The sequence below is a fragment of the Zonotrichia leucophrys genome, chromosome 27, assembly GCF_028769735.1.
Source record: "Zonotrichia leucophrys gambelii isolate GWCS_2022_RI chromosome 27, RI_Zleu_2.0, whole genome shotgun sequence".
Lineage (NCBI taxonomy): Eukaryota > Metazoa > Chordata > Aves > Passeriformes > Passerellidae > Zonotrichia > Zonotrichia leucophrys.
In genome coordinates, this window is record NC_088196.1 from 838,470 (window position 1) to 865,487 (window position 27,018).

General features: G+C 47.4%; 1 protein-coding gene across 2 annotated transcripts in view; it reads left to right on the top strand.

Annotated features, from left to right (window-relative positions):
- LOC135458624 (acid-sensing ion channel 2) overlaps positions 1-27,018 on the top strand; it is a 485,196-nt gene that overhangs the window by 411,141 nt on the left and 47,037 nt on the right. The gene's annotated exons all lie outside the window — the stretch shown is intronic.

Consider the following 27,018-nt stretch of genomic DNA (forward strand, 5'->3'; position numbering starts at 1 on the left):
CACAAGGATCCATGAATCCAACTCCTCACTTCACCATGAATGTGGGAACTGAGATTTCTGGAAGGACAGGAAAAATATCACTTCAGTGAGGAAAGGATTCAGCTGAGTTTCACCACTTCCTCCATGAGCTGCTCCCTGTTTGGCTGGGCTGGAGCACAAACCAAACCCCTTTTCTTGAGCAGGGATTTTTCTGGAGAGGAGGGATGGGAGTGATTGGGGATTGAGGGATGGGAGTGTTTGGGGATTGAGGGATGGGAGTGATTGGGAGAGGAGGGACAGGATTTTTTTGGAGAGGAGCATTCAGCTGCAGGAATAGGAAGGATTTTTAGCAGGACTTTCCTGTGTTTTTTTCCCCCAACCTGCTGCTTTTTCCCTTTTCCATTTATTCCATCCATCCATCCATCCATCCATCCATCCATCCATCCATCCATCCATCCATCCATCCAGGGGATTCCAGGTGCTGAAGGTGCAATCATTACCATGGGTTTGTTTGAGTCCTGGAATAGATTGCCAATAATTACTGCCCACCCTGAGCAGAATTAATGTAATTAAAGACACACTTACAGTCCCCGCCCACTCTGGGATGCTGCCAGGGCTTAATTAATGTTTGCAAATTGCTCCAGGATCTGCATGGGACTGCACAAAGAGTGGGAATTCCTGGAATGGAGTGCCCTGGGACACTGCTGTGGGCAGGAGAAGGAAATCCAGGGATGCAGGGTGGGGATCAGAGGGATTTGGGCTCCCAGTGCCCGTGGGTTTGTTCCCTTGGGAGCCTGAGGCTGTGGGGTTTGCCCTTCCCTCTGCTGCAGTTCAGGAGAATTCCCTTTATTCTGAAATCCCTGGAGTTTGTTCCCACTGGAGCTCTCTTCCTTTTGGCCATGTTTTTTATGCTGTCATTTATCCTGAATTCCCTGGGCCACTGGGGCTGTTCCCACTGGGAGCAGTGATGGTGCCAGCAGGGCCTTGCAGCATCCCGGGCTGGCTCTGGAACCCATCCCTTTTCCCAGCAGGAGGGATAAAACTGGAACTGGGTTGAGCTTTTTCTCCTCTGTTTGCTTTTCCCAGCCTGGCTGCAGATTTTCCATGAGCTGGGATGGAGGGAAGCTGCTGGATTCTTGTGTGGAGCAGCAGCACCCATCCTGGGGCAGGGACAGGGATTGCTCTGGATTATTTATCCTGGAAAAGGGTATGGACAGGGATTTCTCTGGGTTATTTGTCCTGGAAAGGGGCAGGGACAGGGGTTGCTCTGGGTTATTTGTCCTCAAAAGGGGCAGGGACAGGGATTCCTCTGGGTTATTTATCCTGGAAATGGCTCTGGGACATGGACAGGGATTCCTCTGGGTTATTTATCCTGGAAAGGGGCATGGACAGGGATTTTTCTGGATTATTTATCCTGGAAAAGGGGCAGGGACAGGGATTCCTCTGGGTTATTTATAATGGAAATGGGCATGGACAGGGATTGCTCTGGGTTATTTACCCTGGAAAGGGCTCAGCTTGCCTGGGAGCTGCTGCTTGTCCAGATGTTTTGCAGCTGGATGGCATCTAAGGGCTGATCTCCCATTCCTTGTCCATGCAGGAGGCCAGGCTGGAACTGGCCTGGATGCAGGGATGGGGGGATGTCCTTTGGAATGTAGGGATGCCCTTTGGGATGGGGGAATGCCCTTTGGAATGTAGAGATGCCTTTTGGGATGGTGGGATGTTCTTTGGGATGCAGAGATGTCGTTTGGGATGGGGAAATGTCCTTTGGGATGCAGGGGTACCCTTTGGGTTAGTGGGATGCCAGGATGCTCTCTGGAATGCAGGGATGTCCTTTGAGATGCAGAGATGCTCTCAGGGATGAGGATCCCCTCTGTCCAGTTGTAGGGACTCCTGTGGGGCCAGGAACTGGTTGGGAAAATCCTGCCTAAATCCCAGGCTTTAAAAATGAACCCTCAGCTCCCAAGGTGGGAATTGTCCCCCCCAGTTGCCCAGCCCAGTGTGCTCAGGGCTCCCAGCAGGGCTGCTTGATGTTGGAATCCCCATTTTTCCTGCATTCCTGCTCTCTGGCCCTTTCCAGCACTTCCACCCTTCCCTGATTGCCTTTCCCCAGATCCCCCTTCCATCCTGGTGTCCTTGGGAGTGAGGGCCCTGCATTTCTGTCCTGCTGAAACCCTGAATGCCTCCCTTCAAACCTCTGGGATGACACAGCTCCTTCACTTCCCTCTCAGCACTTCTGGGACTTCTCATTCTCTCTTTTCCTTCTTTTCCCTCCTGTAATTTCAAGCAGTGGTAGCTGGAATTTTAAATTTTTTTCATTAATTGTTCCACTCTTCTTTTCCCAATTCTATCATTTCTTCCTGGAATAAAGCAAATTCTAGGCAAACTTCCTCCCCAAACCCCTGGAGCTTGACATTTTTTCAATAATAAAGTTGGAGTGTAAATTAGGAACTGGAGCTGTTCCCAATCCTGGGAGCACACTGCTGCCATCCCCACTTTCCTCTGCTTTATTAAATCAGGAGGAATGGCCCATTATAATCCAATTAACTGTGATTCCCAGGCAGGAATTCCTGGCTCCAGAGTGGGGGAAAAGTTGGATAAAATGATTGTAAAAGGCTTGGGATTGTGAGGTTTGGGATTTTTTTTTTCCTTTTTCCCTTTAAAAACCCTTCAGCAGCTGAAACCAGGGCAAAGCCATGGAGGGGAGTTGGCTCCTGGGTTTGTAATAAATTTATGGAGTGCTCCAAAGTGGCTCCTTGTGGGCATGGAGATCCTGCTGGGCTCCCAGCACATGTTCCTGCCAGGATTCATCCCATCTTTCTCCTGGAATTCACGGCTCAGTGCTCCCAGCACTCGGGTGGAAGGGAGGGACAGAAGGACCAGCAACGTGTCCATGGAATTCTGTTCCTGCAGCTCCAAAAAACCTGGCACAGCTTGGAGAGATCTGGGGGGGTGCAGGCAGGTGGAGAAATGAGGTCATTGAGAGGTTTGGGTTGGAAAGGACCTTAAGGGACCTTAAACCCAGCCAGTGCCACCCCTGCCATGGCAGGGACACCTCCCACTGTCCCAGGCTGCTCCCAGCCCCAATGTCCAGCCTGGCCTTGGGCACTGCCAGGGATGCAGGGGCAGCCCCAGCTGCTCTGGACACGCTGTGCCAGGGCCTGCCTGTCGCAGACATCTTTTATGAAGAATCCTTTCCTTAGGATTTTTCCTCTGAGAAGCTGAGAGGCCTCAGGAACAAAATGTAGACAATGGTTATCTGCTGCTGTGGAATGCAACAGGTGCATCTGGGATTGGTCTCATGTGGTTGTTTCTAATTAATGGCCAATCACAGTCAGCTGGCTCAGACTCTCTGTCCCAGCCACAAACCTTTGTTATCATTCTTTGTTTTTCTATTCTTAGCCAGCCTTCTGATGAAATCCTTTCCTCTATTCTTTTAGTATAGTTTTAATATAATATATATCATAAAATAATAAATCAAGCCTTCTGAAACATGGAGTCAGATCCTCGTCTCTTCCCCAATCTGAAAACCACTGTGAACACGGTCACACTTGCCCACCCTCACAGGGAACAATTCCATCTCTCTTAGACCTCCTTGCTTCACTAAATTTTGTAGCAATTCCCAAATGCCTCCAATGGAAATGGGCTGTGCAGCAGGGAAACAGCCTGGGAGGCCCCTGGAATGCACCAACACAGCGTTCCCACCGCTGGAAAGAGCTTTATAAGAAATATTTGGGAATAGCAATTGTCTTGTTTTGGAAAACCAGGTGTCTGCTAAGAAGACAGGAGCCTCCCCTGAAGTGGAAACTGTTAAACCCTTCCCTCTGAATTGCTATAAATTTTAAATTAAGGGGCTCTCAAGCTAAAAATATGGCAGCAGGAATAACAGTTCTTCAATAGGAAAGAAAATAAAAAGATAAAATAAACAATGCAGTAAACTAAAACAACACTGACAGAGTCAGAACACAACCTGACACCCTGTGTGTGACCACAGGGGTTTTCAGGTGAGGGAAGAGACGAGAATGTTGACTCAATGTTCAGAAGGCTTGATTCATTATTTTATGATATATATTACATTAAAACTATACTAAAAAGAATAGAAGGAAAAGTTCTCCTCAGAAGGCTAGCTAAGCTAAGAATAGAAAGGAATGAATAATAAAGGTTTGTGTCTCAGACAGAGAGTCCAAGCTAACTGGGCTGTGGTTGGCCATTAATTCTAAACATCCAAGATGGGCCAATCACAGATGCACCTGTTGCATTCCACAGCAGCAGATAAACATTGTTTACATTTTGTTCCTGAAGCCTCTCAGCTTCTCAGGAAGAAAAATCCTAAGAAAGGATTTTTAATGAAAAGATGTCTGTGACACTGTGGGTCAGGGTGTTGGCAGCAGTCCCATTGGAATTGTGGCTCAGCCCTCCTGCAGTGTCAGGGGTGGTTCTGCTGGAGCAGGGATCCTGGAGAAAGGTGCAGTCTCTTCCTCTGAAGGTCCAGTGGAAGAGGCAGCTGCTGTTCCTCTGGGAATCCAGTGGAGAAGCCGTGCTGGTGTTCCAGAATCTCCAGATTATATCCAGGTAGGAATGCTTGGCTCCTCCCTCTGGGCTCACATCTCCCAATGGAATGCTGTAGTTCTTATCAGTCATGCAGGGACATTCAATAGCCGTTATAAGCAGGTGTCTCCCTGGAGGGAGGATTGGTTGTGGAAGCGATAAGGAAAACTGCCCAATGAACAGAAGCCAGCTGCCGTGCAGGTGGCAAATAGAATACAATTTGCTTAGCAATCCAGGACAGTAGTGGATTCTCTGAGGAGGGAATGATCTTCCCCCTCCCATGCCTGGGATAAGGGATGGGAAGTTTGGGAGCAGCTCCCTGTGCTGGAACAGCTGCTCCCAGCATTCCAGTTCAGCTTTCCAGCTTGTTCCCTGCTCCATCAGCATCTCCTGCTCTCCAAACTCTGCTGAATGCCCGAATTTCTTCCTTCAGGGAGTGCTGGAGCAGAGGCACCTCCCTGCCCGAGTCATTCCTGGCAAACAATCCCAGGAATCCCGACTGGAGGTGGCAGATCCTGGCAGTGTTCCCACAATCCCAACCTCCCACACCATCCAAACACTGGCATGTCAGAGCCATCAGTCCCTGTGCTCTGGTGCTGCCTGGAGCCCCATCTTCCCTCTCTGGAAGCCTCCTGCAGTCCTAGGTGGTTTGTGGCACCCAGGGCTCCAGCTGGGTCTGCTCCTGGTGTTTGATCCCCGCTCACCAGCACATTGCAGTGAGGATCAGCCAGGGATCCTCCCCAAGGACCCTCCTGACTATTTACAGACATGAACGGGACGGGGCTGCTGTGGAACTGCCTTGAACTGTTTTATTTTCCAGCATCAGTCTCATTACATGATTGTGACAATGGGAAGATGCCGCCAGCTCACATCCCAGGCAGCAGACCAAAAGTTTAATCTTACAACTCACTTTATAAGCTTCTTGACCAATCACACAAAGCAAAAGCACATTGACAGTAGTTCCATCCAATCACTATCAGCACAGGTACCTGTGGTTAAAACAATGCTTGCCTATTTCAAATACAATACCTGCTTGTGAGCCTTAAAACACAACGCACAGAGCTCCATTATTAAGCTTTAACCTTCCTAATATCTTGCTAGATAAACTTTCTGCAGCTTAAGGAGGTATTCTAGACAAGCGTTAATACACAGACCATTGTTCTATTTGTCTTTGCTTTTCTACAGTTTAAATAATTTTTCTGCTGACCAATCTCATGGCTGCTGCTTAGCTCTAAGCACAGTTCTGCTGTCTCTGGGGGCTGCCTTTTACAGCTTTCCCAAAACTCTCTAATTTTATGGATTCCCACACCCTCCTGCTTTGCTCTGCAAAGTCCACTTGCCTTTCACCCTCACAAACATTGTTCCCTTGTCTTCATCCCTGGGTTCAGCCCAGCCCTTCCCTCCCCTCAGGTTTCTCCTGTGGGTTGGAGTCACCCAAAGTCCCTCCCTGCTCCCCCTGCCCTCTGTGTAGGTTTGGGTGTCCTTGCAGCAGGCCCCTGGCCAGGTGGTAATTGGTATTGATTCCCTGATTCACAGAAGGCTGATCAATAATCTACATCTCTATAAGAAACCCATTGCTTTTATAGACAGTTATCATACAAGTGGACTTAATTGGTGCTCCAGTCCAAACCAATCACCATTGGCTAATTAAGAAATCACCCTTTGGTAAATAAATCTCCATAACACATTCCATCTGTTCACAAGTTAATATAAGAATTGTTCCTCATTCTTTTCTCTGATCTTCTCACAGCCTTTCCCAGAAAGGCCTGGGGAAGTTGTGCCTCTCTCTGTGGTGCCACATTTGGGGACACAGCTGTCCCCCTCCCCTGCCTGGGGAGCTGTGTCAGGGCCGTGCTCTCTGCTCCCTGCTCTCTCCTGAAACACTGAAATCCAGTTCCAGGCAGTGAAAGTGGGACATTCTTGACCCCAGTCCTGTTTTCCTGACCCTGCAGGACAGAGGCTTCCCTTGCCTTTGTGCCACAGGAGAGAGGACAGGAGTGGGACCCATGGGATGGGTTTTCCTTGGGCTGGGATTCCCAGCTCTGGGTGTGCCCTTTGGGGTTTGATGCTTGTTGTAGGTCCCTTCCACCTGAAATTCCTTCTCCTTTTCCTTCTCCCCAGAATTGTTTTGATGGTTGTTGTAGGTCCCTTCCACCTGAAATTCCTTTTCCCTTTCCCTTTTCTCATTCCTGTTCCTCAGAATCTCCTCTACCTTGGATTTTTCCAAGCACTGGACACTTCCCATTCCTTTCTGGCTCATGCCCATTAACCTGTCTTTGCCTTTTTTTGTGCCAAATTCATTGTGTTAAAATAATTGCAGTGGCTCCAAGACCCTTAGATAGGGGGGACATTGGGGAGGTGGGAATAAAACCATTGGTTTGGGTTAGGTGGGAATAAAGCTCCTGGCTGGGGAAGGAAGTTCCTGAATTCTCTGTGGTAGCTGCTTGGACAGGATCCACCTGGGGTCTCCTGTTCTGGGGGGTTTCTGGCTGTGGGATGAGCAGGGGATTTGGAGCCCTTGTGTTTCTGTACTCACATCAATGTTTCTGGTTTTCCAAAGGCCTTTCCCTCATGGAGTCAGTGTTCAGCTTTCCCTTGGCACAGGAGGGAATTTCTACTCACCAGAATTTAATCCCCCCCAATGAAACCATCATTAGCAGTTAATTGGTGATGGGGGAAATTCCAGCTCCCCTTTCCCTGCCCCGCTCCCCTGCCCTAGGGCTGGGGAGGTTTGATTTGGACTGACTCCTGCAATTGGGATCTGCCATATCCTGCAAAGGATGATCCAGTGTGGGAAGGAGATGCCTCAACATCAGAGACAGCTTTGGGGGCTTTCCAGAACTGGGACTTGCTGTGAGATCAGTTCCCTGTGGGATCAGCTCCCTGTGGGATCAGTTCCCTGTGGGATCAGCTCCGTGTGGGATCAGTTCCCTGTGGGATCAGCTCCGTGTGGGATCAGCTCCATGTGGGATCAGTTCCCTGTGGGATCAGCTCCGTGTGGGATCAGCTCCATGTGGGATCAGCTCCATGTGGGATCAGTTCCCTGTGGGATCAGTTCCTGTGGGATCAGCTCCATGTGGGATCAGCTCCCTGTGGGATCAGTTCCCTGTGGGGTCTGCTCTATGTGGGATCAGTTCCATGTGGGATCAGCTCCATGTGGGATCAGCTCCATGTGGGATCAGTTCCCTGTGGGATCAGTTCCCTGTGGGGTCTGCTCTATGTGGGATCAGTTCCCTGTGGGATCAGCTCCGTGTGGGATCAGCTCCGTGTGATGGATTTGGATGGGGTTTGGTGACGTTTGGGTAGCATTTGGATGGAGTTTGATGGGTTTCAATGGGTTTGGGTGAGGTTTGGTAGGGTTTGGATGGGTTTGGGTGATATTTGGGTAGCATTTGGATGGAGCTGGATGGGTTCAGGTGATGTTTGGGTTTGGATGTGGTCCTTGGATGGTTTCTGCCTCCTGTCCCTCCCTGGCCTTGGCACGGGGACATTGGGATGGCTGGACCCTCTGCCTGTGACAGAGGAAACCAAGAGCAGGGACAGAAAAAAGAAAAAAAAATCAAACCACAGAACCAGTGAGGCTGGAAAAGATTCCCAACGTGAAGCCCAGCCTTCCTCCAGCTCCCAGATTTCTGGAACAGTTTTACTGGGATTACAGAGCTCCAAAGCAGGAGCTGGCACCAGTGATCGCAGCCCCACACCGGGGTGTCCTTCCCCACATCCATTTTTCCTCCTCCCTCTCTGCTGGGCTCAGCTCCTGAATCTCCATCTCCTGTGAGCACAGCAGGGAAACAGCTGAAAATCCGCGGAGTGCTGATGGATTTGGAGGAGGGAATATCCAATCTGTGAGTGCAAAGGGCCTTGTTTTTATTGCTGGAGGTATTTTTTGCTCCAGTTTAATGGGATTAGTGCTGGAGGTTTGGGGCCAGCTGTTCCCTCTGCAGACAGGCAGGAAAACATTCCAGCATTCCACTCCTGCCGCTTTCATCTTGTAATGAGCTTGTCAGCAATTAGCAGCTCTTGGAAGGGCCACGGGAGTGACAACACTACAGCTCAGCGCCCAAAAGCTGCATTTTTAATGGGATTGGGTGGGAAAAAGGGCTGGAATGTGGGTGGTTCCAGGATTGATGGGCAGGAAGCACCGATGCTCTGCTTGGTGGCATTTCCTTGGTGTTCTGTGGCTGAGTTTGGGTTTATAATACACCCATATCTTGTGGGGATTTATAGGGAAATCCTGTGGGGATTTGTGGGGATATCCTATGGGAATCTATAGGGTAATCCTGTGGGAATTTATCAGGATATCCTGTGTGGATTTATAGGGAAATCCTGTGGGAATTTATAGGGAGACCCTGTGGGGATTTATAGGGAAATCCTATCGGGTTTTGTGAGAATATCCTGTGGGAATCTATAGGGTAATCCTGTGGGAATTTATCAGGATATCCTGTAGGGATTTATAGGGAAATCCTTTGGGGATTTTTAAAAATTTTCAACATAACTCACCTGGAATTTTCCCTTCTCAGAGGCAGGAGGGGAGTTCACTGAAGATTTTAGGTCTGTGAAGTCTTTTTCTAACCCACACCTAAGGAAACGTGGATGGCACATCCCTGGGAGAATGGGATGTGCAGGGAATTTCTGCAGGGCTGGCAGAGCTGGGAACATTTTTTGGGCAGAAAGGAGAGGTTTTGCTTGTCCTAGTTATTGGAGCCTGGATTTTTCCCAGTTCTATCCAGGTGGAAATAAACCTGGGATAGGTTTGAAAGCCCTGAACAGAGGAAAGGCTGACCTGGAATCTTGGAGTTTGTGCTGACCTCCAACCCTGGAGAAGACTTGCAGTGCATTTCTGTTGTTATTAGTTTTGAAGGCATCAGGCAGAGAAAATTCCTGAGCTTTTCCCTGCAGTTTTCCCCTGGAGCTGTTCCAGAGTTGTGCCTCTGCCCTGGTTTTTGTGGCTGGATGGCTGAAGCTGAGCTGGGCTTTGCTGAGGGCTCACCTGGGCAGGTATTGGGGCCAGGGGTCCAGCCTGGGAATGTTCAGCATGACACAAGCCAGGTGCTGCCTCAAATCTTTCCCAAAATCTTCTCAGAATTCCCCAGAATTACCCAGCTGGGAAAAGCCCTGTGTGACCATGGAGCCCTGTGACCTGCCACTGCCTTGTCCCCAAGTGCCACCTCCAGGGGGGATGTGGACACAGCTCTCTTCACAGAGAGCAGCAGGCACACGTTCTTCAAGGATTTCTCCTGGGGAAGGCAGTGAGAACCTCAGAGAAGAAGAGAAAACAATTCTTATCTCTAATTGCTGTTGTATTTGCTAGGAATGCCCCAGCAAAGGCAGGAATGATGAATCTGACTCCATGCTGTCAGAAGGATAATTTATTACTTTATGATACTATATTATATTAAAGAATGCTATACTATACTAAAGAATACAGAAAGGGTACTTACAGAATGCTAAAAAGATAATAATGAAAACTCCTGACTCTTTCCAGAGTCCTGACACAGTCTGGCCCTGGTTGGCCAAAGAGTGAAAACAACTCACAGCAGAATGCAATGGAACGATCACGATTTACCCACGATTGTGGGTAAACAATCTCCAAACACATTCCACATGAGCACAGCACAGGAGAAGCAAATGAGATAAGAATTGTTTTCCTTTTCTCTGAGGCTTCTCAGCTTCCCAGGAGAAAAATCCTGGGTAAAGGGTTTTTTTCAGGGAATGTGAATGCTACAATTCACTGCTCCTGTTGTTTGGCATGTGTGGAATGTGTTATGGGGATTGTTTACCCAAAGTGTTTTGTTAATTGGACACTGGTGAAGGTTGTTTAGATTCCTTCACCAGTTGGATCCACGTGTGTTGTGACTGGGGACAGTCACGGGTTTTTCTTTAGTATCTTTTTTTAGTATTCTTTAGTATATATCTTTAATATCTCTTTAGTATGTAATTTAGTATATAATATATATACTATATATCTATAATATATATTATATATTTATATATTATACACAATATGTGTATATATAATATATATTATATATTATATTATATTATATATCTATAATATATACTAATAGTGTATATTAGTATATATCTGTAATATCTCTTTGGTATGTAATTTAGTATAATAGTATCTATAGTATATGTACTATATATCTATAATATATATTAATAGTATATATTATATATTTATATATTATATATTTATGTAATATTTATAATATATATTATATCTATAATATATACTAATAGTATATATTAATATATATCTGTAATATCTCTTTAGTATGTAATTTAGTGTAGTATAGTATAGCTTAATAAAGCAATTGTTCAACCTCCTGAATCATGGGGTCAGAGCACATTGTTCCCCACCCCACTGATGGGGTCACCCTGCATTGATAGGGGGCTGCCTGCTCTCCCTGCCCTGCATCCCTGGCAGTGCCAGGCTGCTCTCCTGGATCTCCAGGCTGTGGAGGGGGACAGGGAAGGGACAAAGCCAGCATCACCTGTGCTGCCCAGAGTGTCATTTCCTGCTGCCAGCTCTGTCAGAGCTCGCTGAGGTTCATTAAAACGGCCCGGCCAGAGCTCTGTGAGTCACACAATTCCCACCTGGAGCAGCTGCTCCATCCCAGCCCCGGTGCCAGCTCTGCACAGGGGGCACCAGGCGGGAGCTCGTGGCTCAGCCTGTCCAACGGGATCATTGCAGCTTTGCTCCCTCCCTATCAGAGCCCCAGGGCTGCCCTGGGTCTGTCCTGGCTGCAGGGAATTTTTGAGTCCTCCCTCCCTGTCAGAGTGGGAAAATCCCCTCAGAAGTGCCCTGGATCTCTGAACTCCTCTAGGAATGGAGCACCCAGCTTCTTTTGGGAAAGCTGTGCCAGCCCCTCCCCATCCTCAGGAGTTTTTAATCCAAATTCTTACCGAATTTCCAAAAAAAAACTAAAACCACAGACTCCTTTCTTCTTGGATTGCCAGCTCCTTGAATTTTGTCCAAACCATCAGAAAAAAAAAGTATGGAATTACCTGCCTGCATCTGTGCTGTGATTCTGCACAGAGCACAAAGGAAAATCCATGGAAACTTCTCTCTGAAAACTCTGCAGTGCCTGGACTGGATTAAACATGATTAAAGATTATCCCTGGATTTTCAGCCAGCTGCTGCTCCTGCTGGAAAAGCCAGTAAAGCAGCCAGGAGTGCTCTCCCTGCCCTTCTCCGTGGAGAGGCTGGGAATGCTGCCATGGAATGTTCTTCTCCTGCCAGCTCCTGCCTCAGAAACTGCATTTCCCGATGGTTCCTCTTGTTTTAAACTGGGATTAGACACAGGGATGGCTCCACGCTGACCTGGGTAAAGGAGGAGCCGGGGGACGCCCTCCCAGCCAGGAATCCCTCCCCTGAAACTCTAATTTCTTGTGGGAATTTTTAAGGGCCTGGTGACAATAACATATTATTATTATTATTATTATTATTATTATTATTATTATTATTATTCACCATCACATTTTCTGAAAAATCCCTTTGCCAGGATTTCTCTCCTGGGAAGCTGAGAGGCCTCAGAGAAAAAGGAAAACAATATTATCTCATTTGCTTCTCCTGTGTTTTGCTGCTTTGGAATGTGGTTGGAGATTGTTTATCCAACATGTGATTGTTTGATTGGTTTCATGTGAATTGTTTTAACTCAATGACCAATCATGGTCAGGCTGTGTCAGACTCTGGAGAGTCACAAGATTCGTTATCATTCTTTGTAGCCTTCTATCGGTATCCTTTCTCTTTTCTTTAGTATAGTTATAATATCATATCATATCATATCATATCATAATCAGCCTTCTAAGAACATGGAGTCAGATATATTCCTTCCTGCCATGGGGGACCCCAGAAAATAATAATAATAATAATAATAATTTGCTTTTATTATTTTAATTTTTATTATTATTACATTTTCACCTCCAATTCTCTCCCTATCCACAGCCAGCTCCCTGCTTCATTGTGATCCCAGCGTTCTCGTTCCTGCTGGGAGTGGGAAGCGCTGTGGGGTTCTCAGGAGCTCCTCAGAGCCCATTAGAGGCTCTCTGGAGCCCAAAGCTGTCTCCTCACTGTGTGAGAATTGCGAGCTGAGTGTGCCAGGCAGCCCTGCAAGGGATGGTTCACTCTGAGGTTAATGCACTTTATCCATCACTTGAGATTCCTGCTGGTTTTTCCAGCTGAGGCACCAAGTTCATCCAGGCAGGAGCTCAGGGAAAAACAAGGGTTCCTGAAAGGCCCCCTGGACTGAGGGAGAATGCACATTTTGGGAGCTTTTTTCGCAAAAAATAGGGCAGAAAAAGTGGGATTTTTGCTGAAAATCCTGGCTGTACATCCTGGAATGGGATGAAGGTCCCTGGGAGAGTTCAGTGCCTGTGCTGAGCCCATCCTGCAGTGCCCTCAACTCCCCCATCCCAAGGGATGTCATGAGCTCTGTCCCTTCTCATTTTGCTGTCATTCCCAGCTCAGGCTTTTGCGATGCTGGAGCTTTTCCTTGTTGTTCCTTTGGCATCATCCAGCCCTGTCCTGAGCCCTGATCCTGTTCCTTTCCCAGCCCTGTCCTGAGCCCTGATCCTGTTCCCTTCCCCAGCCCTCTCCTGAGCCCTGATCCCATTCTCTTTCCCAGCCATAATCCCGTTCCCTTTTTGAGTCCTGATCCCATTCCCTTTCCCAGTCCTATCCTGAGCCCTGATCCCGTTCTTTTCCCAGCCCTGATCCCCTTCCCTTTCCCAACCCTGATCCCATTCCCTTTTCCATCCCTGATCCCATTCCCTTTTCCATCCCTTTTCCAGCCCTGATCCCATTCCCTTTCCCAGCCCTATCCTGAGCACTGATCCCATTCCTTTTTCAATCCCTCTCCCAGCCTTAACCCCATTTCCTTTCCCAGTTCCCAGCCCTGATCCCATTTCCTTTCCCATCCCTCTCCCATCCCTGACCTCATTCCCTGTCCCCCCTGCAGCAGGACCTTGGAGCAGACTCCATTCCCGAGTCCTTCCATCCCATCCAGCCTTTTCCTGCAAGGAGGGCAGGGATGGGTTTATTCCCCACAACCCTTCCCTGGCAGTGGGACTGGGCATTCCCTGGGCTCCAGTCCAGTCTGGGATGCAGGGGATGAGCAGCATCCCACAGACCCCGGGTGTGGGAACAGCTCTGGCCAGGGCTGGGATGTTTTTAGCACCCATGGAGAAGGGATTTGGGAGTTTTTGTCTGCTGGAATGGGAAGGAGCTGGGGAATCCAGGGATTTGCTGCTCTGCTGGGGACAAAGGGACATCCCCAAGGTCCTGGAGGTGAACAGGAATTCTGGGTATTTCAGGGGGACACAGAAAGTGATTTTTTGTCAGTGGGATCCAATTCCTCAGGGAAGATTCAGGAACTCATCCAGCTCCACCCTCTGCTCCCTGGGACAGGGACAGGAGCCAGGGAACTGCAGCTGTGCCAGGGGATTTGGGAGGGACATCAGGGAAAGGCCCTTCCCCAGAGGATGGAATCAGCACTGGAACAATTTCTCAGGGAATGATCACATTCCTGAGGCTGCCAGAGCTCCAGGAGCCTTTGGACGCTGCTCCCAGGGGTTTTTGGGGTGTCTGGGCAGGGCCAGGAGTGGAACTGGGTGATCCTGGGGGTCCTTCCCTGTCACTGTCCTATTTTCTGAAAAATTCTCTTTGCCCAGGATTTCCTCACCTGGGAAGATGAGAAGCCTCACCTTCTCCATGTTTTGCTCCTCTGGAATGTGATCTGGAGAACTGTTTACCCAGCATGTGAATTGTTTTTAATTAATGGCCAATCACAGCCAGCTGTGTCAGACTCTCCGAGTCTGTCATGAGATTTTATTATTTATTATTTTATTTTATTATTTATTTATTATTTTATTATTTTACCATTCCTTTTCTTTGCTGGCCTTCTGATGTCTCCTCTCTCTTTCTTTATATAGTTTTATATCGTATAGTTTATATAGTATAGTTTTAGTATAGCATTTTTAATATAATACATATCATAAAATAATAAATCAGCCTTCTGAAACATGGAGTCAAGATTCTCATCTCTCACCTCGTCCTGGGGATCCTCAGACACCACCACAAGCTCTGAGCTGGGCTTTGGCTTTTCCTGCCTCCCAGAAATGGCAATTTGCAAAGAATTAATTCCCTGGGCTCCGAAGCAAAATAATAATAATAATAATAATAATAATAATAATAATAATAATAATAATAATAATAATAATACAACCTGGGCAAGTTTCTGTGCTCAGTGCTGGTGCTGAGGTCATTCCATGGGCAGGATTTGCAGAAATCCCTTCCAGAGGAGGTGGCCATGGACGCCCCAGGGATGGGCTGGGAATTCCCTGGGTGGTTCCCAGTTCCTGTCAGGGCTTGGTTCCATCCCCAGGGCTCCCCAAGGAGAAGGCAGCAGGAAAAGCTGAGGGAGCTGTGGCTCCATGGTTCCTCCATGGGAAGGGATTCAGGGACAGGGGTTGGAGCATCCTGGGCACCAAAGGCAGCCCCAGATCCTGGATCCCAGATCCCAGCTGCTTCCTCAGGGAAGGGCTGAATTCCCTCAAGGAATTCTGGGGAGTCCTGTTGGTTTTTTAAAATAAAATGCGCAGAATCTGCTCAAAGGCAGGCGCTGCTCCTGGGGCATCCCAGGGTGGGAAGCTCAGCCCCAGGTTTTCCTTAAAATTAGGGAAGAGCCTCAAACCCCTGGAGGTAATTTGGGAGTTTGAACTTGGAGTTAATTTGGGAGTTTGAACTGGGAGTCAGTGCAACTCTGGAGTTGGGGTTAATCCAGCTTATCCCGAGGTGCAGGAGGAGGGAAAGGGATTTTGTGTCCTTGCAGCATCTGTGGGACCTGGCAGCATTAATTGAGATTAATTGTTCTGGCTGATTAGCCCACATTGTTCTGGGAGATTTTAAAAAACACCTGGAAACCTTCTGTAGGGGGATTTTCGGTGTTTGCTTTCCTTCTAGTCCATGTTTTGGATAAAAGAATTGCTTTTTCTGGCCACCAATCCCAGGAGGAGCCACAGAGAGCTCCCAGGCCATGGGGTAAGAGCTGGTTCTGGATCAGAGCTCGTTCTTATAATAAAAAATCTTTTTGATCCCATGGGTACAGATTCATTTGATTTACCTGAGGATTAGGATGAAGCTTCTTAAACCTGCAGGTGCTCAACCCCAAATCAGCTTTCCTGGGATGAGTAGGATCAGGGATGGCAGGATCAGGAGAGCAGGATCAGGGAGCTCTGTGACCATGTTCACAGGGGTCTGAGGATGAGGGAAGATATGAGGATCTGACTCCATGTTTCAGAAGGCTGATTTATTATTTTATGATATCTATTACATTAAAACTATACTAAAAGAACAGAAGAAAGGATTTCATCAGAAGGCTGGCTAAGGATAGAAGAAGAAAGAATGATAACAAAGGTTTGTGGCTCAGAGAGAGAGTCTGAGCCAGCTGACTGTGGTTGGCCATTAATTGGAAACAACCACATGAGACCAATCCCAGATGCACCTGTTGCATTCCACAGCAGCAGATAACCATTGTTTACATTTTGTTCCTGAGGCATCTCAACTTCTCAGGAGGAAAAATCCTAAGGAAAGAATTTTTCATAAAAGATTCTGTGACAGAGCTCCTGGGATCTTCAGGGCTGGGAAATGTCCTGGGGTGATGGGAATGTGAGAAGGACAGAGGGAGGGTGAGGTGACAGTGGCACCACCACAGGCTCTGCCTGGCCCTGAGAACTCCAGAAATTAAACTAGAACCTCAAATCCAACTTTGGGGACAGAAGGGCTTCAAAGGAAGGAGCTTTACCTTAAGTCTCCAATTCTGGAGGCTCCCAGCCAGGAATTCCTGCCCAACATCCCATCCATCCCTGCCCATGGTTCCCAGCAGGGAGGGACCCTGTCAGAGCTGGGACGGAGACAGCACAAAGCCACACACTCCATTTTCAGAAGGCTTCATTCAAGTGTTTTTTTTATTATGGCATGCATGCTTTTAATACATTTTTACAAAACTCATAAGTTTACACTCATTGGTCACCAGAGACAAACCAAGTGCTTATTGGAACAGACAAAGACAAACAAAGTGCTTATTGGAATAGGCAGTTGCAGGGTTTTTCTTATTTTCTAATTTTTATTCTTATTATTTTCTTAGTCTTATTTTCTTATTTATCCTTCGTTCTTGGTTGCTGTGTCAATGACCTTGGTAGGAAATTCTTTCAGGGGCAAACATGGATCCTCTGATCAAACTTCTCTCTGGCTCACAGAAGTCACTGTAAAACCTCTTCCAGTGTTGGTGTGCAGGGAAACTCTGGCTGCAGCACCCAGGGTGTCCCAAATTAAATCTTACAGGATGTCGTGGTAGAGATGGAGACAACACAAAGCAACACACTCCATTTTCAGAGGGCTTTATTCAAACTGGTTTTATTACGGCATGTATGCTTTTTATACATTGTTACAAAACTCATAAGTTTACACTTTACTCATTGGTCACCAGAGACAAACAAAATGCTCATTGCAACAGGCAGTTCAAGTTTTTCTTATTTCTCCTTCTTTCTTTCTTGGTTTCTGTGTCATGGACCTTGGTAGCAAATTCTTTCAGGGGTAAACATGGATCCTCTGATCAAACTCCTCTCTGGCTCACAGAAGTCACTGTAAAACCTCTTCCAGAGGATCCCACCCCATGGAATGCTGTGGGCACTCCTGCACTCCCAGAGAAATCCTGGAATGCTGAGAGGAGCAGGGACATCCCTGCCATGGTCACACCTCCCACACTCTGGGGTTCTCACTGATGGGAGGGAGCTGAATCCTGCTGGAATGAGGAGGAGGAAGTCCAGAATTCCATACTGGGGAAAGGAATTCCAGAATTCCTCACTGGGGAATGAGGAGGAGGAATTCCAGAATTCCACACTCAGGAATGAGGAGGAGGAATTCTAGAATTCCATGCTGGGGAATCAGGAGGAATTCCAGATTTCCACATTGGGGAATGAAAAGAAATTCCAGAATTCCACTTTCCATCTGTGTCACCCTACCTTCCAGCCAGGGATGGCCTTCAAAGTTCTGCTCAAAATTCCAAATCTGGGATCTCCAAGGATCACATTTCCAGCCCTGGGAATGTCCAGGCTGGACAGTGGGAGGTGACCCTGCCCATGGCAGGTGTGGAATGGGATGGGATTTAAGGTCCCTCCTGTAGGAAGTGGATTTGTAGGGAATTCTCGAAGCCTGGCAGAAGGCTCACACAGTGTGCATCTGTGTGCAAACCTGGAGATGAGAAATGCTGAGTTGGAAATGCCATGGAACAGGACAGACATTGCTGAGAGAGAAATGGAGCTAGAAACAAATTTCAAAGGATGGCCTTGCAAATAACACTGGAAAGTTTGGAGAAATAGAGCTGTGAAAGATGCATTGTAGTGGGACTCATGAAGGGTAATTTTAGATTATTGGTTTTAAGGCTTGTACAGCATGGGGTGGTGTTTCTGAGGGTCCTCAGGATGAGGGAAGAGATGAGGAATCTGACTTCATGGTCTCAGAAGGCTGATATTATTATAATATAATAATCCTTCTGAGAACTTGGAGTCAATTCTCATCTCTCACCTCGTCCTGGGGACCCTCACAACACCACAACACTCAATCCCTATTTTCTGGAGGATTCTCGTGGTGCAGGATATCCCTGCACAGCTGAAGGGTTTGGGATTGGCAGGGTCACTCCAGCTCCAGGTGTTTTATCCCCTTTTTCCGTCAGGTTCCGTGGCACTGCAGGGGATGGGCACTGAGGGGAGCTGGGGGCTGCTCTGGGACACTCAGAGGAGTTTTGGGACACTGCAGTGTTGGAATGTTGGAGGAGCTTTGGGACACTGCAATGTTGGAATGTTGGAGGAGCTTTGGGACACTGGAATGTTGGAATGTTGGAGGAGTTTTGGGACACTGCAATGTTGGAATGTTGGAGGAGCTTTGGGACACTGCAGTATTGGAATGTTGGAGGAGTTTTGGGACACTGAAATATTTGAATGTTGCAGGAGTTTTGGGACACTGCAATGTTGGAATGTTGGAATGTTGGAGGAGTTTTGGGACACTGCAATGTTGGAATGTTGGAGGAGTTTTGGGACACTGCAGTGTTGGAATGTTGGAGGAGTTTTGGGACACTGCAATGTTGGAATGTTGTCAGTGCCAGAGCTGGGCACGGAGTTCAGCCGAGGGAATGGACAGGAGCTAATTAAGGCAGTCAGTGGGGATGGATGGATGGGGAGCACAGATTTTAATTAGGATCCAAATTAATCCCAGACTGGAAGCTGTGCCTGGCACCGGCCCCAGGGCTGCAGGGCTGGGATGGAGCAGGGCTGGAACCACCCTGACCCTCCCTGGCTCCTCCTCCTGCTCCATCTGCTGCTTCCCAAGGGCCTTTTCCAGGTGCCTGTGGCCTCCTGTGACCCAGCCAGCCCCAGGTGGGGACATCAGCCTGAGGTGTCCCAGGCCAGCCACCTCAGGCCACCCTTTTGCATATTCCAGGTGACCTCAGCTTTGTGCTGGAGCCTGGATTTTTATGGATTTTTAATTGATTTTAATGGATTTTTATGGGTTTTAATTTATTTAAAATTGATTTTTATGGATTTTATGGGTTTTTGTGGATTTTTAAATTTATTTTAATGGATTTATAATGGATTTTTATAGATTGTAAAATTTATTTTAATGGATTTTTAATTGATTTTAAATTGATTTTTATGGATTTTTATAAGATGAGAAACCATGACGCCCTGTACTCAGCACTGGTGGGGTCACACCCTGAGTGCTGTGCCCAGTTCTGGCCCCTCAGTTTGGGAAGGACCTTGGGACACTGAGCACATCCAGAGGGGACAGCGAGGCTGGAGAGGGGCTGGGAACACAGAGAACCCCTGAGGGAGCTGGGGGTGCTCAGCCTGGAGAAAAGGAGGCTCAGGGCTGCCCCCATCACTCTGCACAGCTCCTGAAAGGTGCCTGTGCTCAGCTGGGCTGGGCTCTGTCTCCAGGAACTGACAGAACCAGAGCACACAGCCTCGAGCTGTGCCAAGGGAAATCCAGGTTGGATATCAGAAAAGGTTTTTTACAGAAAGGTGATAAAGTTCTGGAATGGCTGCCGGGGGAGGTGGTGGAGTCCCCATCCCTGGGCGTGTTTAACAAAGCCTGGATGTGGCACTGGGTGCCAGGGTTCATTTGAGGTGTTGGGGCTGGGTTGGACTCGATGATCTTGAAGGTCTCTTCCAGTCCAGTGATTCTGTGAATTTGGGGGAATTTTGGGAATTCCCAGGTACTGGGGAGGTGCTGGAGTCACCATCCCTGGGTGTGTTTAACAAAGCCTGGGTGTGGCACTGGGTGACAGTGTTGACTTCAGGTGTTGGGGCTGGGTTGGACTCGATGATCTTGAGGGTCTCTTCCAACCCTGTGATTCTGTGAATTCTGGGACTCTGAATTCTGTGAATTATTGTATCTGGACTCCTCATTTGGGAAGAACATTCCCATTAATGCTAGGGATGGGGTTGATCAGCCTTCAGGGCCTGCCTGGGACTGGGATCAGTGGGGTTTGGGGCAGCAGCCTGGCAGGGATCAGGGATCAGTTGTGACCATGTTCACAGGGGTCTCAGCTTGAGGGAAGAGATGAGGATCTGACTCCATGTTTCAGAAGGCTTGATTTATTATTTTATGATATATATTACATTAAAACTGTACTAAAAGAACAGAAGAAAGGATTTCATCAGAAGGCTGGCTAAGAATAAAATAAGAAAGAATGATAACAAAGGCTCTGTCTCAGACTCTTTGTCCAAGCCAGCTGGGCTGTGGTTGGCCATTAATTAGAAACATCTAACATGGGCCAACCAAAGATCTACTTGTTGCATTCCACAGCAACAAATAATCAATGTTTACATTTTGTTCCTGAGGCCTCTCAGCTTCTAAAAAGGAAAAATCTTAAAGAAAGGATTTTTTCATAAAAGATGTCTGCAACAATCAGTGGGTTTGGGGCAGGGATCAGTGGGTTTGGGGCAGGAATCAGTGGTGTTTGGGACAGGGATCAGTGGGGTTTGGGGCAGGAATCAGTGGGGTTTGGGACAGGGATCAGTGGGTTTGGGGCAGGGGTCAGTGGGTTTGGGGCAGGGATCAGTGGGTTTGGGGCAGGGATCAGTGGGTTTGGGGCAGGGGTCAGTGGGTTTGGGGTAGGTATCAATGGGGTTTGAGACAGGGATCAGTGGGTTTGGGGCAGGGATCAGTGGGTTTGGGTCAGGAATCAGTTGGTTTGGGGCAGGGATCAGTGGGTTTGGGGCACCAGCCTCGCATGGGAGGCTCTGCAGAGCCAGAGCTGCTGCAGGGGAGCCTGGGCTGCCTTCCCTGGCAGCGCTGCCTGACAAATCCCAGCGGGAATCTCAGCCTTGGAAAAGCCTCAGCTTGTAAACACGGCCCTGACAAGTTCCCTGGCTGTGCTTCCCGGGCTCCACGGGGAGATCAGAGCTGCAGGGAGGGAGGGATGAGCGTTTCCATGTCTGACATCGCCTTCCTGACAGCACCAACACACAGGAGTTTAACAACTGCCCGTGCACAGGGAGCAGATGCCACGCTCCTCCTCTCCAGGGGTTCCCCCTCCTGCATTTTGCTCATTTTTGGGAGAGCTTTGCCTTATGCTTAGGTGAGGGTGACCCAAATCCCCTTTGGCATCCACAGCTCTGGGATTTTTGCATTCTCCCGGTGTTTTTGTAGGATTGGGGTGTGGATAATGAATGAAGAGGGTGCCCTAAAGGCTGGGCTTGGTTTGCACCCCCTCTGCTGGGATTGGCCTTGGATTCCTTCCCTCTGCCCTTTGTTGGGAAAGGACATTAAATCCTTTCTCCCCTTCTAGGAGCGCCCTCCTTGCCCAGAGTCAGCCCCCCTGGAAGGGGATTCCTTTGGGATCCCTCACACCCCTGTGGGCACCTGCTGGGGTTTTGTTCCCATTATTCCATTTTAAAGAATGTCCCACTGCTGTCTCCTGCCTGGGAGGATAAATGGGCCATTGGGATGGACTGGGATGGAGACTGGGATGGACTGGGATAGGCTGGGATGGAGACTGGGATGGACTGGGATAGGCTGGGATGGAGATTGGGATGGAGACTGGGATGGAGACTGGGATGGAGACTGGGATGGACTGGGATAGGCTGGGATGGAGATTGGGATGGACTGGGATGGAGACTGGGATGGACTGGGATGGAGACTGGGATGGAGATTGGGATGGACTGGGAGGGACTTGGATGGAGACTGGGATGGAGATTGGGATGGAGATTGGGATGGTGACTGGGATGGACTGGGATAGACTGGGATGGAGCTGGGATGGAGATTGGGATAGAAACTGGGGTGGAGACCGGGATGGACTGGGATGGAGCTGGGATGGAGATTGGAATAGAAACTGGGATGGAGACTGTGATGGGCTGGGATGGAGATTGGGATGCAGCCTGGGATGGACTGGGATGGAGCCTGGCATGGAGCCATCCCTCTATCCAAGTGCCATCAGGACAGGGCTTGGTGCCACCCTTTAAATTTTGATTTTGGAGTTTTCACCTAAAAATCTTGGGGTTTTACCCTTAAAATCCTGGAGTTTTCCCTCAAGACCTTGGGATTTCCCCCTCCAAATCTTGGGGGTTTTTCCTCAAAATCTTGGGGTTTCCCCTTTGAATTTTGGGGTTTTCACCTCAAAATTTTGGGAGTTTTGCTTTTCAGATCTTCAGGGTTTTCCTCTTAAAATCTTGAGGTATTCCCCTCCAAATTCTGGGGTTTTCCCCTTTCAAATCTTGGGGTTTTCCCCTCAAAATCTTGGGGGGTTTCCCTTTAAAATCCTAGTGTTTTCTCTCAAAATCTTCGGGTTTTACCCTTAAAATCTTGGCACAGTGGGAGAGCTGAGAGCCCTGGGAATGGATCCCTCTGGCAAAACCCAGGGAATAAAGTATTTTCTCCTCCTAAACAGGATCTTTTCCCCATCCTCTCATGGATATTCTTGCACAAACACATCCCAGTTTCAGCTCCACGTTCCCCTTCTTCCTGGACCCATCTTGAAAATTGCTTTGTTTTTTTTTTTCCCCACTCTGATCAATACCTTGGATGTGGCTTGCTGGGAAATGTCGCTCTGAGCCTTTGTGTCCCACAATTGTGACAAATGACTGCACAGGATTCGAATTCCCTTTTTTTCCTTGGTTTTACCTCCATCTGGCACCTCCTTCCTGCCTTACCAGCGCGCCCTCACCTGCATCTCTGTTTGTATTTAGAAAAGTCATTCCCAGGCTTCCAATGAGTTCCTTTTCCCATCATTTTTCTCTGGATTGAAAGGCAGATTTCTCAGCAGGAATGTTTTTTTTCTGTGCATCCTGCTAGGAGCTGGAATGCCTCATTTTCCATGACTGGGCAGGCCTCTGGAATGCCAGTCCCAAGCCTGATGGATTCACAGTGTGAAAAATGCCGATCACTTGTTCTTAAAATTTTAAAAGTTTCATAGTAATAAAATGGTTTATAAAAATAGTAATACAATTAGAGTAATAATAATTTGGACAAATTGAATTAGGGCAATATGAGACAATAAATACAAAGAGTTACGGACAGTCCAGGTGCGTTTTTCTGGGCAGCAGGAGCCCGAAAAAGGACACCCGTTAACAAAGGATTAACCCTTAAAAGCAATAGCTTGTTGCATATTCATACACTTCATACATGATGCATAAATTCCATTCAAACACAGGATTATGTCTGGTCATCATCAGCTTCTTCCCCTGAATCCTAACAGTGCCTTTGAGGCGGGAAGTTCGTTTCTTCTTATAATGGAGCAATAAATTCCTTTTCCCTGAAAGATTCAGGTGTCCTGTGGCTGCTGTCTCGCTGCAAGTCCTTTCTTTTAAAAAAAGCATCTTACATAGCATCATTTCTATTTTAACATTTTTTATAACTTAAAACTATATGTAACACAGTACTTAAGAGAATTAATACAGCATTACTTTCTAACACAACATATATAATATTCATTTTAATATTTGCAAAAAGCCAATCATAAAATACATGCATTTTTCACAACAGGCAGCAGGATTTGTTTATCCAGGGCTTTCTTGGAGCCTTTGGTGGTGGTGGTGTCTGCTTTGTGCTGGAATCTGTTTGGGATACCCCTGCTCTAACTTCCCAAAATGAACATTTTCCTTGGCTAAGGAGGGCTCAGGAAGTCACTCCAAGGCAGTTCATGGGTTGCACTCCATCCTCTCAAAGGCTTTTCCTGACCTAAACGATCCCATCAAATCCCATTCCACAGATTTAGAATTATTTCCCTTTATGCCCAAACAGGGATTTCCCAAGGAGCTGTCAAAGGCCCTCATGCTCCTTCAGAGGGAACAAATTGGAATTTTTATGGACTACTCTCAGGGAACGTGTCTGGAATTTTGCTTCTGGCCCTTTTTATTGGAAGTTAAAGCATTTCCAAGAGCCAGGAGCATTTTTCCCCTCTCAGCCACGCAAATTGAGATTAAATCATCCTGCTCTGCTCGTGTTCACTGCCTCCAGTGAATCCCAGCCCTTCCAACAGCTCCAGGGTTTATCCTGATGATCTGATGATGAGTCCTTTCCTGTTGTCAGGGAGCCTGGAAACAACAGAAGACTCTGGAAAAACAATGTTGGATTTCCCAGATAATCCCTCCCAGCAAAGGGGAGAGGGGGAGGAAAATCCTCAGGAGGGGCTGAGGGAACAGGAGAGGGGCAGGACACAGGGAATGGATTCCAAGAGGGCAGGGATGGATGGGGAGGAATCCTGGAGGAATTCCTCCCTGGAGGTTGGGGAGTGTCACTGTCACATTTTCTGAAAAATCCCTTCACCCAGGATTTTGCTCCTGGGAAGCTGAGAAGCCTCAGAGAAAAATGAAAACAATATTATCTCATTTGCTTCTCCTGTGTTGTGCTCATGTGGAATGTGTTTGGAGATTGTTTACCCACAGGTGATTGTTCCATTGGGTTCTGCTGTGAGTTGTTTTCACTCAATGACCAATCATAGCCAAGCTGTGTCAGGACTCTGGAAAGAGTCTCGAGTTTTCATTATTATCTTTTTAGCATTCTGTCTGTATCCTTTCTCTATTCTTTAGTTTAGTATTTTTAATATATTATAGATCATAAAATTATAAATTAGCCTTCTGAGAACATGGAGTCAGATTCATCATTCCTCCCTTGGTCAAGGGTCCTACAAATACAAGAGGGGATGGAATGGAATGGAATGGAATGGAATGGAATGGAATGGAATGGAATGGAATGGAATGGAATGGAATGGAATGGAATGGAATGGAATTCCCAGAGCAGCTGGGGCTGCCCCTGAATCCCTGGAAGTGTCCAAGGCCAGGCTGAAGCATCCTGGGACACTGGCAGGTGTCCCTGCCCATGGCACTGGGTGATCCTTAGGGTCCAAATCCAAACCATCCCATGACTCCATTGATCCTGGAACACCACAGTTTCATTTATTGGGAGCTGGAATGAATGCACATGAATTTTTGAACTTGGAAATATCTTTAAAAGCCATTAGGAATAAGGTTTTGTGTCTTCTTTGGGAATGACAGGAATACCTGTGGCCGAGAGGTCCCATGGTTGTCCTTTCCCAGTTCCCATGAGGTCTCTTTCCCTGGGATTGTGATTCCAGCCCTGCTCCCCCTGTCAGGTTCCATCTTTTCCTTGGATAAACACATCCTAACAGGAGCTTTTACAGGGAATTTTTACAGTCATATAAAACCACCCCATCAAGTTGCCTGGATTTATTTGCCTGCAGACTCCAAAATCAATCCCTGGGCTGTTGTTCCCATTCCAGCCTCATTGTTTCCCCCTGATTTTTCTCCACTGCGGCTTTTCCTCCTTGCTGGATTTTAAACTCCCCTCATTAGGAATTTTTGACTTCTGCCTTCAGAGCCTATCTGGGAAAACCCATCCACAGGGCTGCTTCCACAGGCTGAGCTTCTCTTTCCAGCCTGAGCTGTTCAATCAGTCAGGCAAGTATTCAAATGGGATTATTTTTATTTGGCTATCAAATCCTTTTTAAAGGATGTATTGTTTTTTCCCCTCACAAACACTTCCCATTTGAATTCAAATATTATTCCCTTTCTCTCCCATCCCACCTGCTTCCCTGGCACTTGGATTAGTCAGGGTATGTCAATATTTGAGGGAATAAATCTCTGCTGGCTCCGGCTTCTGTTTGGGTTTCTGACTCATCTTGGGGTCAAATGAGCTCAGCAAATGTGGGAGAGATTCTGGAGGGACTGGAGCAGCTCTGCTCTGGCTCCTGGGCTCCAAGTGCTCAGTGCTGGGCTTTACTGGTTCTTACTGGTTCCCAAACTTGTTCTTACTGGGCTTCAGCAGTTGTTACTGGCTTAAATGGTTGTTATGGGTTTAACTGGTTGTTACTGGTTTAAATGGTTGTTATTGGTTCAACTGGTTGTTACTGCTTTAAATGGTTGTACTGGTTTAAATGGTCATTACTGGTTTAAATGGTCATTACTGGTTTAACTGGTTGTTACTGGTTTTAATGGTTGTTATTGGTTTAACTGGTTGTTACTGGTTTAACTGGTCATTATTGGTTTAACTGGTCATTACTGGTTTAAATGGTTGTTACTGGTTTAAATGGTCGTTACTGGTTTAACTGGTTGTTATTGGCTTAAATGGTTGTTACTGGTTTAAATGGTTGTTACTGGTTTAACCGGTCATTATTGGTTTAACTAGTCATTACTGGTTTAACTGGTCATTATTGGTTTAACTGGTCATTACTGGTTTAAATGGTTGTTACTGGGCTTTCTGGAGCCTTTATCCCAGGAAGCAGTTCTGGCTGTCCCCAGGATGTCAGTGCAGGGCAGAGGGGGGATTGGTTGGGGTTAAATCTGGGATTTCTGGGAGTTTTCCCATTCCAGGGGGATCCTGAGCTGAGCCCAGGCCCTGAGTGGCACCAGCAGCAAAGGTGACATCTCTGCTGCCACCAGGAGCTTTGTGTTCCCACTGGGAATTCTGTGTTATATCCCACTGGGAATTCTGTGTTTTACTCCACTGGGAATTCTGTGTTTTATCCCACTGGGAATTCTGTTATCCCACTGGGAATTCTGTGTTTTACTCCATTGGAAATCTGTTGGGAAGCCTGTGTTCTTCACATGTCCACCCAACTTGGAAACCAGTGTCCCTCTCTCTTGGAAATCCATGAGCACTCCACTTGGAAATGTGTCCATCCCCCCCGGAATCCTGTGTCCATCCCACATGGAAATCTGTGTTTGCTCCCCTTGGAAACACTGTGTGATCCCTGAAAAAGCTGTGTTCCCTCTCTTGGAAACCCACATGTCCTGCACCTGGAACCCTGTGTCCATCCCCCTGGAAAACCCATGTTCTCCCACTGGAAAACCCATGTTCTTCCACTGGAAAAACTGTGTTCTCCCTCTGAAAAACTCATGTTTTGCCACTGGAAAACCTGTGTTCTCCCACTGGAAAACCTGTGTTCTCCAAAGGGTTTCCAGAACACTGGAAAA